The sequence below is a fragment of the Bombina bombina genome, chromosome 5, assembly GCF_027579735.1.
Source record: "Bombina bombina isolate aBomBom1 chromosome 5, aBomBom1.pri, whole genome shotgun sequence".
Classification (NCBI taxonomy): domain Eukaryota; kingdom Metazoa; phylum Chordata; class Amphibia; order Anura; family Bombinatoridae; genus Bombina; species Bombina bombina.
The window spans coordinates 247,672,366-247,684,635 of NC_069503.1; positions in this window are offsets into that span (position 1 = coordinate 247,672,366).

Genomic DNA, 12,270 nt, shown 5'->3' on the forward strand with positions numbered 1-12,270 from the left:
TAAAACTTTTAATTGTATAAGTGTTTAAAAACCTGTATAAGCTGAGAAATGCATAGCATTTTTGTTAACACCTAAGGCAATTGTTATGGGACACTGAAAGATTATAGCCTGCTTTACATAGCATGCATCAGTGCTGCTATTTTTGTGAGTAAGATTGAAGTGGAGTTTTGTAAGTAACGGCAGCCTCCCAAACCGTCGGACTACGGTGGACAATTTCATCGCCATTAAACCTCTTTATCTTACTTAAAGGGATATACCTGAAAATTGGACTGTGTGGTAAATGAATAGGCTTTTTTTTAAACCCACATTGCCTTGTTATATACAACCACCAGTATAGGCTCTAGCCACTTTATTTACTGAACTGAAATATTTATCCAGTTATATTGGGGTTTTGTGCCCCCTATCTGCTGCAGGGATATATTCTATTAGTGTTTTGTTTTGGTAGTTCAAAATTTGTGACTGGCCTCTCTTATTTTATTTTTTTTAATATTTTATTTATCACCAACATAAGGTACATTCGTAAAACAAATATCCGTAATACTCAACGCAGGGTGTGTTAAAGGATTACAAAGTTGATAAAGCATTAGAAAGAAATGTAACAGTATACATTCTCAGATACATTAAAATGTAATAATCACATTTATAGTAAGAAATGCAAGAATCGTCTACGGATTTGAGTGACATCTAGGTTGTATGCATATGCACCTCAATATTGGGGTTTTGTTATTTTATAAACTAATACAACTAAACACCTATAAACTAATACAACTAAACACCTATAAACAAAAATAAAATCAACAAAGAACAAAGGGAAACAAGCAAAAAAAAAACAACAACAAAAAACAGAAATGACCAAATAGACACAAACATAATAGAACCGAACAGGTACCAGGAGCCTTGGAAATAAATTAATGATGTCATATGTAGGTACCAAGATGGTAGGTCTTAAAGAAATTAAAAGGCTGATATATATGTATAGTGGTAGACTAATTCACTGGCCACTCTTGAACACCCCCAATATTGTTAACAAGGTAGTCTAAAACGAGCAATAAACAGCCAGGCATCGCCAGTTCATTATGTCAGCTAGTATACTCACTATGAAACGTTAGCCCCAAATACAAATCACTTAGTTTTGTCAGCAATGATGTAAAATAAATTGGCCATTGAAGCCAGATTGCGACAATAGAAGCATATCTGCCACAGCGCTTTATGTAATACGGTAGTATTCCACAGAAGTGGGAAGACAAGACAGCCGCAGTATAAAATAATATGGTGTATAGTGATAGATTAGTCTAGTAGCTAGTTTTAGAGGTTATCAACATTTGAGTGGTATAATGTAATTGTATGCATTATATTAGATGGACTTCGCTTACTATTTTGGGTCTGTAAAAAGACACAAACAAGCAGGAAACAGTATGATAGAAAACCCAAGGCAATGATAAACATTATAGCATGATAGCATGACAGAGGGGATAAATATCGATCTATTTGGAAGATGACAAGATTGCTTTCTGATAACCTATATTAAAATCAGAATTTACCACTAACAAGTAAAAATACTGGGAGTAGAGTAACAGTCAGGTAGAAGTGGGGTATGATATTAAGAGTGCCAGTAGGGTATATTGCCTAAAATGTGACATCCTCTGCTGCACCGAGCCTACACTTTACATTTATGCAGTCATCCCAGATTAAATTATAAGTATAGTAATTGGTTGCAATCTGCTGGCATTTAGAGCGAAAGGTATATAAAAAAAAGAAATTTAAGTAAGTTACAATGAAACATTTATACACACCGTATTCAAACATTGAGCATAATGAATGGTAGATTTAGAATTAAAGTTTTGCAGCGTAAATTATTTGTGCACTAACTAAAGTTGCTGCTGCCTTAAAAATGATAACACAAGCCGTCATAATGCACAAGGGCTCCCAGAAATAATATAGGAGTACTGAGTGAAAAGCCCGCTTCTATACAGGATGGCGTGTATCATGGCGACTCAGTCAAAAGTTATATTGATGAAGTTGTAGACATGATATCGGGTCGCTTCTTGTGAAAACTAATGTGGTAAACTGACCCGTAGTGTCTCTGTTCATACCAATAGAACATGTAAATATTACAATAAAGCAGAGAGGCAACAAGTGAAAAAAACAACAAAAAAAACACCATTTAAATCACAACAATAAAGATCAAATATGTTCAGTATCATAAAGATTACTAGTCCAATGTACCCACAATGCCAGTATTAAAGTCCACCAGAGTTAGAAGTATCCTTTGGAGCAGAAAGGTTAATAGCAACCGATAACACAAGTGAGTTATAATTCAGCCAACCCCAGTAGGTAAACGCATCTCATTCAATTGTAAAGGCACATCCTCCGTTCTCATACCGATTCTCCCCTCTTCAAATAAGCCAGCAGTGAATGCCGTAATAAATAAAACAAAGCAGTGATCATGGGTATTCTTAGTGTGGTTTGTGGGGCTGTAGATGTAATAGGCAATACCTCCTTTACTGCTCAATCCATCTGGGTTACGTGCCAGAGAGGGTGAGGAGGACAACAGCAAGTCCCAATTTGATTTGCAGTATGGATCTGCAGCAGGCTTCAGTGTCTGCAGATGTAAGGGAATCGTGGCTATCATTGGCATCTCTGTCACTGCTTTCAGTTGCGCAAAAGTTAGGTCTGGTAGACCTCTCGCTGCCTTATATGTATAGGATGCAGGAACGTTAGTTGCAGTATGCCAGATATGACCAGGGTGATTTGAAGTGTTTCTCTCCAGCAGGGGGGATTTTTCCGATATTCTTATTGCTGTGCAGAGACTCATGCAGAAGATAAAAGTAGATCTAGCCTGGGCATGAAAAAGGCTTTTATTTCAGCCAATACTTGGACGGTTGCATCTGATTTACCAGAAGTGAGAGTCTCCATTGTACATGTACACCACGTGGCGGTAGAATACTTGTCACTGCGTTAAATATCCTTTTCTACTTTAATATGCTTCTCGGCGGCCAAGGGTTGGTATGCCTCGATCCAAGATAGTTGCCGGGCACAAGATATTGCCAAGGGATGTGAGGGTGGCTAAGTGTAAGGTCACTTCTTCCACAAGCTACGCAGAGCTCCAAGAATCTGTGGCCATCTTCAAACGCCGCCCACCGGAAGTCAGCCTCTCTTATTTTTATGTGTAATCAATTAGTCAAATATTTGATGATAGTAGAGCTATGGAAAGTTTAGGATTGAGGAGGAATATAAGAGAAACCTGCTGGGAATTATTTGTTACATAACAAAGTGGTCAAAGAAGAATATGTAGAAGAGATATCTCAATATTTTTTTTATTTGAGACCAATCCCACCAGGTCTCAATGCAAATTGGATAAGCATGGACTTTATGAGGTTGCAATTTATCTGGGTTCCATCAAATACCCAGCTTTTAGATATATCAGGGCTCATCTTGCCCCACTCCAACATTTCTTGCAGTGAAATCACTTTATATAATAACAGGTTTGAGACCCCTAAACCTCCCTCTGATATTGGAGTATAAAGGATGGTTTTGTATATATGCCAAATATACAGCAAGATTACAAGTTTTGCGGTATGGTGTGGTACGGCTAAACAACAGAAAAATTGACCATTTCATGTGGAATGGCAGGTCTCCCATATTACAAGTCGTGGCGGTATAGCTACACTGCAAGCTTTTTTAGCCTGTAACGCAACTCTCCATTCTGCATTAAAAAAATGATGTTTGAGTGCGGGATTTCCATAGCGCCGTATTACAGGTTGTGCGGTCTGGCTAAAATGCTTGTGTTATAGCCTATACCGCCCTGATCCATACAGCAATCTGAGACCAGTAGTCTCAGACTGCTTAACAGCCACCCTCCCGCATCGCAAATAATATATTACACCTATTAACCCCTAATGGGGCAATGTGTAGCTTAGGATTTTTTAGACTTAGGTTGTTTTTTTTGGGGGGGTTGTTTGGGTTGGGGGGTTTACTGTTAAGGGGACTTTGTAATTTTTAGGTAAAAGAGTGGTTTAACTTAGGGCAATGCTCTACAAAAGGCCCCTTTCTTTTTAATAATCTTTTATTGAGGTTTTGCACAAGAAAAAATAGACATAAAATAAATGTCATAACATTAATAACAGCATTTTCATGAAACACAGTACAAGGATATAAGAAAGATGATTGCTAGAATATAAACATCTGAAACCCCTATTTTGTAATTTATTGTAGCTTTCATGTGTGACTAATTAGCCGGCCGCTTATGGACCCTTTGATATAGGTAACACTAGTGGGGCATGTTAGTCCTATAGGAGACCCTATTGGGTCTAATGACACATATTAGTTTCAGGAAAGTACAAAAGGCCCTTTTAAGGGCTATTGGTAGTTTATTGCTAGGTTAGGGGGTGTTTTTATTTTGGGGGGCTTTTTTGTTTTTATAGGGGTATTAGATGTAATTTTTATTATTTTGAATAATTTTGTTTATTATTTTTAATTATTTTATTTATTTTTATTTCTTGTAATGTAATTTATTTTTATTTTTTCGTAGTGTTAGGATTTTTTTAATTTGTAATTTAGTTTTTTTTATTTTTCATTAATTTTATTGTTTTAAAATAGTAGTGTTAGGTTACTTTATAGTTTTAACTTATTTTTTTATTTCACAGGTAAGTTTTTATTTATTTAAAGATAGTTATATTGTAAATTTAATTCAAAATTAGGGGGTATTAGGTTTAGGGGTTAATAATTTAATTTAGTGTGTTGCGATGTGGGGGGGGGGGGCGGCGGTTTAGGGGTTAATAGGTTTAGTTTATTAGTAGCGATGTGGGGGCCAGCGGTTTAGGGGTTAATAGGTTTATGTTATTAGTAGAGATGTGGGGGCTGGCGGTTTAGGGGTTAATAGGTTTATTTAGTGTCAGCGATGTTGGCGGCAGTGGATTAGGGGTTAATAATTTTATTTAGTGTCAGCAATGTCGGGGAGCGATGGATTAGGGGTATTTAGACTAGGATCTTATGTTAGAGTGTTAGGTTTTTCTTTTCCCCATAGACATCAATGGGGTTGCGTTATGGCGCTTGCCATTCAGTGATCGCAGGTGTTAGTTTTTTTCTGACACTTTCTTTTTTTGTGTTATTTATGCACCCGGTATAGCGCAAAACTTGTAATCTTGCCCATAGTCATTTATTATTTTCTGCAATTTATTGGTGCCTGATATTGAGTTGTAGATGGTGAGAGTCTGTGACACATAGAACACTTTAAAGGGTCATGAAACCCCAAACAATTATTTCATGATTCAGATAGAGAATACCATTTATTTTTTTTGTGGGTGGTGGTGGTATGGTGGTGATGGTTGGGTGGGTGGTGGTGGTGATGGTAAAGTAATGGTGGTGGTGGAGAGAATTCCATTTTAAACAACTTTCCAATTTATTTTGATTATATAATTTGCTTAAAGGGACAGTCTAGTCCAAAATAAACTTTCATGATTCAGATAGAGCATGTAATTTTAAACAATTTTCCAATACTTTTATCACCAATTTTGCTTTGTTCTCTTGGTATTCTTAGTTGAAAGCTTAACGTAGGATGTTCATATGATAATTTCTTAGACCTTGAAGGTCACCTCTTTTCAGAATGCATTTTAACAGTTTTTCACCACTAGAGGGTGTTAGTTCATGTATTTCATGTAGATAACACTGTGCTTGTGCATGTGAAGTTATCTGGGAGCAGGCACTGATTGGCTAAACTGCAAGTCTGTCAAAAGAACTGAAATAAAGGGGCAGTTTGCAGAGGCTTAGATAAAGATAATCAGAGGTTAAAAGTATATTAATATAACTGTGTTGGTTATGCAAAACTGGGAAATGGGTAATAAAGGGATTATCTATCTTTTAAAACAATAAAAATTCTGGTGTAGACTGTCCCTTTAATTCTTTAGATATCCTTTGTTGAAGAAATAGCAATGCACATGGGTGAGCCAATTATACAAGGCATCTATGTGCAGCCACAAATCAGCATCTACTGAGCTAAATATTATTTTGAACAAAGGATATCAAGAGAATGAATCAAATTAGATAAAATAAGTAAATTGGAAAGTTGTTTAAAATTGCATGCTCTTTCCAAATCTTGAAATAAAAAAATGGGTTTCATGTCCTTTTAAGTAATACTGAAATTGTTGCCACATGAATTCTGCCCAGCTAGTGGATATATTTTTATACAATAAAGGCTTGGTGGGAGAAATTTAAGTTTGAGGTTTTAGTAACTTTTTTTTATTGGGGCAGATTATGATTTTGTGTTGTTTTGGGGAGGTAACAGGCTTTAGGAAGATTAACAACAGAAGCATTTTAGGATTGTGATCATTGGAAAAACACTGACAATATCGTCCAAAGTCCAGAAATCATTTTCCAGAAAACATGTGCAAGATTGTGATCAACCCACTGTTTGTTGTTTTTCATAGTGACTATTTTTTGTTCATTATGTTTCTTTTTTACTTTTTGCCCTATGTTTTGCTGGCTTTTCCTGTTATTCAAATTTGTGAATTACAGTTTTTCCACTGCCCCAGATACTAGAGTGCATTACATGCAGAAATAAATTTTCCCTAATTGTCCACAGCAAATGAGTCCCTGGACTACAAAATTATGCAATTATATACACATATTAACACATAAATATATATGTATATAATCATATACATATGTATTTAACATTTGCTACCCATTATTGTGCGACTTACCCCCCTTTGCTGCGTTAGGTTCTCAGCTGTGTCTCTCGTGAGCGCAATGCTTGCATTGCAACTAACTTGTAATACCAGCGCACATTTGCACTGGTATTACGAAGTGGACTGCAAAAATTGTGATATTTTGCGCTTCACTTGTAATCTAGCCCTAAGTAAAGGACTGTAATGAGAAAAAAGGAACTGTGCCCCCTGAAACAATATAATACAATTGAGTAGTACTAGAAAACTCACAGCAACAACATTCTATAGTGTGCAGAAAGGTAGCACTAACTGAACTACTGACGTACATCCATTACTCATGGAGTAAAATAAATAACATGCTATGTCCATTCCTCAAAGTTGAGCAACGCTGTAGGAATCATGTACCAGTCACACGGCAGCACATTGCTGTGGCACCCCAGCCCCAATGCTAATAGCAGAGCTCTGCCAGAGCGCAGACTTGGAGTGAAGGATTGAGAGGTTATGCCCTTGTCCTCACAAATGGCTGAGCAATGCTGGCCTAGGAGCCGGATTAATTATGTGCCAGCCTCATGAATCACGCAGCCTCCCATGGCCGTGACTCCCCGGGCCCACTTCTGTGACAGCAGAGATCACCAAGAGCGCAGACTTGAAGTGAAGGAGAAACTTACTTTAATCTCTCTGTGCTCTGAGTTAGAGGGAACTCACCACCAGTCTGAGTCTTAAGACTGCTGTTACTTAACCTCTATACTACCTAAAGTGTGGCAATTTTCAGTCATCCCAAACAGATCCGATTGGGGTGATTGACAGCCCCCTCTTGCGCGTGATTGGCCGTGTGCGTGCAGGGGGCAGCATTGCACAAGACACTTCGGGCTCTATTGCTGCCTGCTTGCCACGCTGCTGGGCAAACAAGATTCATGACAGCAAACATGATGAAAAATGTAGCCTATTGTTTCCAAACATTCTGTTTTTGTTTTACATTTTTTTATGGTCATCTGGTTTGGTAGTATTTTGTGACTTTCATTACTCACTCATCTAGAACTTAAACATGTATTGAGATACATTCAGGCAGTTGTTATTTTTCTATACATTATCTTTAACAGACAGAGGGCTCCATGTACTGAAGCGTCAATAGCATGTCGGATAAACTTGCTACAACTCACAGTGAGCGAGACGATGCCCTCTAAACATATTTTCTAAAAAAAAAAAAGAAAATAAATTGTTGCATCTAATCTGCAGTGAGCAATGGTGGAGGATTGATACATTTGACGCATCGCTAGTAGCGAAAATTGAAATGTATTATTCTGTCTGGAGAACTATTTAATTAATCTTGTACTTTACATACATATTACATATTAGTATTAAATATAATTATTGAATAAGGTAGAAAATTGAATACAGTTATTTTTTAAGTGGACATATTAGCGTAAATTTGTGAGGGTTTAATATAATATATTAATCAAACATATGTTAGTTATTGAATTTATGTAACAAAAGATTTGATTAGCTTCCTTTCTAATGGCATATGCATCTTGTTGATAAGTTATTTTATTCAATGGAATGGCAGCTCATATATAGTTTTGATGCCATTGGAGCTTACCTAACAACCCTCTTGCATCTCTCCATTCTCAAACTTTCAATACAGTCCAGTCTGCCTTAGGATGTAGGAGTCATGACAGGAGCCTGGATTATTGGATCGTACATGGATGATTCTCATATTGGGGTCACACATCATCAGTACATTGAATCATTCAGAGAATGGCAAGACTTTCGGTTCCCATAAATCTCCTCGTGTGAACGTGGCGGTCTTACTCCAATATGGGTACAGTCAATGGCCCATTTGGCATACCTGTCATCCTATAGAATTGTGACTTGATTGCTTGCCACTCTTCTGGGGTAGATGGTAGACAAACATAGAGAGGGAATATATGAATCAGTGCATCAATAACTTTTGTTAGGTGATATGAAAAGGCTGATTGACTGATCCCAATAATGATGCTGTACATGGCCTGAAAAGATCCTGTGGCAAAAAAGAACAACTTCTCTATCGGAAAGGCCATCTAAACCAATCCATGGAAGGAATTCACGCTGTACCCGCATTCTCCTCACGCAATTTTCCAAAGCATCTGCTTCTCTATTCTGCTTTCTGCAACTGAACTGCATCAGACAAATAATATATAATTGCAGACGTGTCTCCATGGCTAACAATATCGACAGTGAGTAACAATGGAAGCTTCCACTTCCACTCTGAAATACAGAAACAAACAGACAGTGCCTCCTAGTGCAATACTGTAATATTCAGCTCCGAAAAATTTCAGTGCATAAAGATATGCGCTGCGGAATCTGTTGGCGCTCTGCAAATAACCGAGAATAATAATAATAATACTCACAAAGTCGGCAGCACTCAGTTGTGCTGATTCACACAGTCTGGGAACTTTCAGTGTCCCAGCTCACTAACTCCAGGGGTAATCACCCACAGCAGCTGCTGGTTCAGGATTCACAGACTCTAGGTAGGGATAATCATCCACAGCAGCTGCCAGTTCAGGATTCACAGACTCCAGGTAGGGGTAATCACCCCCAGCAGCTGCCGGTTCAGGAATCACAGACTCCAGCTAGGGATAATCATTCCCAGCAGCTGCTGGTTCAGGATTCACAGGCTCCAGGTAGGGATAATCACCCCCAGCAGCTGCCAGTTCAGGATTCACAGGCTCCAGGTAGGGGTAATCAACCCCAGCAGCTGCCAGTTCAGGATTCACAGACTCCAGGTAGGGGTAATCACCCACAGCAGCTGCCAGTTCAAGAATCACAGACTCCAGGTAGGGGTAATCACCCCCAGCAGCTGCCGGTTCAGGAATCACAGGCTCCAGGTAGGGATAATCAATCCCAGCAGCTGCTGGTTCAGGATTCACAGGCTCCAGGTAGGGGTAATCAACCCCAGCAGCTGCCGGTTCAGGATTCACAGACTCCAGGTAGGGGTAATCACCCCCATCAGCTGCCAGTTCAGGATTCACAGACTCCAGGTAGGGGTAATCACCCACAACAGCTGCCAGTTCAGGATACACAGGCTCCAGGTAGGGGTAATCATCCCCATCAGCTGCCAGTTCAGGATTCACAGACTCCAGGTAGGGGTAATTAACCCCAGCAGCTGCCAGTTCAGGATTCACAGACTCCAGGTAGGGGTAATCAACCCCAGTAGCTGCCAGTTCAGGATACACAGGCTCCAGGTGGGGATGATCGCCCACAGCAGCTGCCAGTTCAGGATACACAGACTCCAGGTAGGGATAATCACCCACAGCAGCTGCCAGTTCATGATTCACAGACTCCAGGTAGGGATAATCACCCACAGCAGCTGCCAGTTCAGGATTCACAGACTCCAGGTAGGGATAATCACCCACATCAGCTGCCAGTTCAGGATACACAGGCTCCAGGTGGGGATGATTGCCCACAGCAGCTGCCAGTTCAGGATTCACAGACTCCAGGTAGGGATAATCACCCACAGCAGCTGCCAGTTCAGGATACACAGACTCCAGGTAGGGATAATCACCCACAGCAGCTGCCAGTTCAGGATACACAGACTCCAGGTAGGGATAATCACCCACAGCAGCTGCCAGTTCAGGATTCACAGACTCCAGGTAGGGATAATCACCCACAGCAGCTGCCAGTTCAGGATACACAGACTCCAGGTGGGGATGATTGCCCACAGTGGCTACCAGTTCAAGGTACACAGGATACACAGAATTTAGTCGTGCCTCTGATTAAAAGCTTTTAGTAAAAATTAAAAATTCATTAAGGAAACAACAGTTACCCTCTGTGATATAACAAAACTGCAATGTGTTTCTCAGTGATAAGCACTGTTTCATAAGGCATCTGCCTGCAAAATGAAGATTATAAACTATAATAGTTGCAGTATATGCTAACCCATAATGACATGTATTTCCCATGTTATTATGTTGTTTTTGCAGAATGACTGCATGAAGACCTTCTTGAAGACTAGCTGGAAATTTCATTACTGTGCTTATGTTATCATTTAAAAATCTTTCATGTACAACAGAGTAGTTTTTGGCAAATATTAATAAGCAAGGAAAGAGAGGACTAATAACTTGGTTCATGGTTGGGGAAGTGTCCAAGATCAGTGCGTACAGGAAGCAGACAAACAAGGTAAAGACTGGCACGGTTTGGCAGCAGGGGATATAACATGCGAAAGTAAAGTCCACCTGTATCCTATTTTAATATTGCAGCAAAATGCCACAAGAACTGGAATAGCTTGTGAGAATGCTGCAGTTGATGCAGGAAGGTCACAGCTGTTTTATAAGAGGGTTAGAATTAGCTTTATGGTTTACAAGTATCACTGCAACATCCTAAGGACATTTTTGCAGCAAAAATATCTCTCTTGCAGTACTTTGGAGTTTGTAAGTTTCACCACAGAGATATTTGAGGAGCCATGGAAATATGAAGTTGAACCACATGTGCAACAGCTAGTCTACAGCCTTAAACCCAGTCATTAGATACAGTCATGCCATTGGCTACAATGGTTAAATACATATTTGTGTAGGCACTTTTCATACATTCCATACAATAATCCTGAATCTATATGTATTTTCAGAAGCAGTTTTGAGAAGATTTTAAGTTATGTACCATAAAACTTACAAACTATTTTACATCAGATTTTTCCTAAGTAAATATTTTATTTGCATTGATAGCTATGTTGATGTATTTACAACTCTCAAATTAAAAAGAACGAACCAGATGTCTAATTGCAAGGGATCGAAGACTTATGTCTTCCTGTGACATATAATTTTATAAATGAAGAACATTATGGAATTGCTGGTTTTCATTTTGTTTTTCTTATTTTGTGAACTTGGTTGGCCTTTTACTTCTAGTGTAAGGAATAATTCTATATTAACAATGCATGAGTTAGTCATTACAACCACTCAAGTATTTTATTCTCACTTAACTTTGTGTTCTAACTCCCCAAATGATGCATATACATCTTTCTGTTGTTGTAATCATAATTTATTTATAAACTGTCCAAATATCCTGTAGTGCTACAAAATGAACAGCAAGAGTAAAACAGATAAATACACATGCATATGGGTCAAACAATATCTGTATTTTGTTGCTTATTTAAAACTGGAGGATGGGAGAGACAGAGATAAAGTGATGCATTACTAAACTATTTGGATGTATGTGTTATTTATTTATTTTGTTTCTTCTCCCTTTCTCTGGAATTTCTTAGGTTTAGTTTAGTTGATCTGCTGGACACCCTGAAATGAAATATGTTTATTTCTAGATGCTGGTACTCATAGAGGTTATATATAAATATTTAACATTGAGATCCAAAAAAACAACTTTGAACCACTTAAATTTTTTGGTTTAAAGGGACAGTCTACTCCAGAATTTTTATTGTTTAAAAAGATAGATAATTCTTTTATTACCCATTCCCCAAATTGTCATAACCAACACAGTTATATTAATATACTTTTTACCACTGTGATTACCTTGTATCTAAGCCTCTGCGGACTGACCCCTTATTTCAGTCCTTTTGACAAACTTGCATTTTAGCCAATCAGCGCTGACTCAGTAACTCCCCAGGAGTGAGCACAATGTT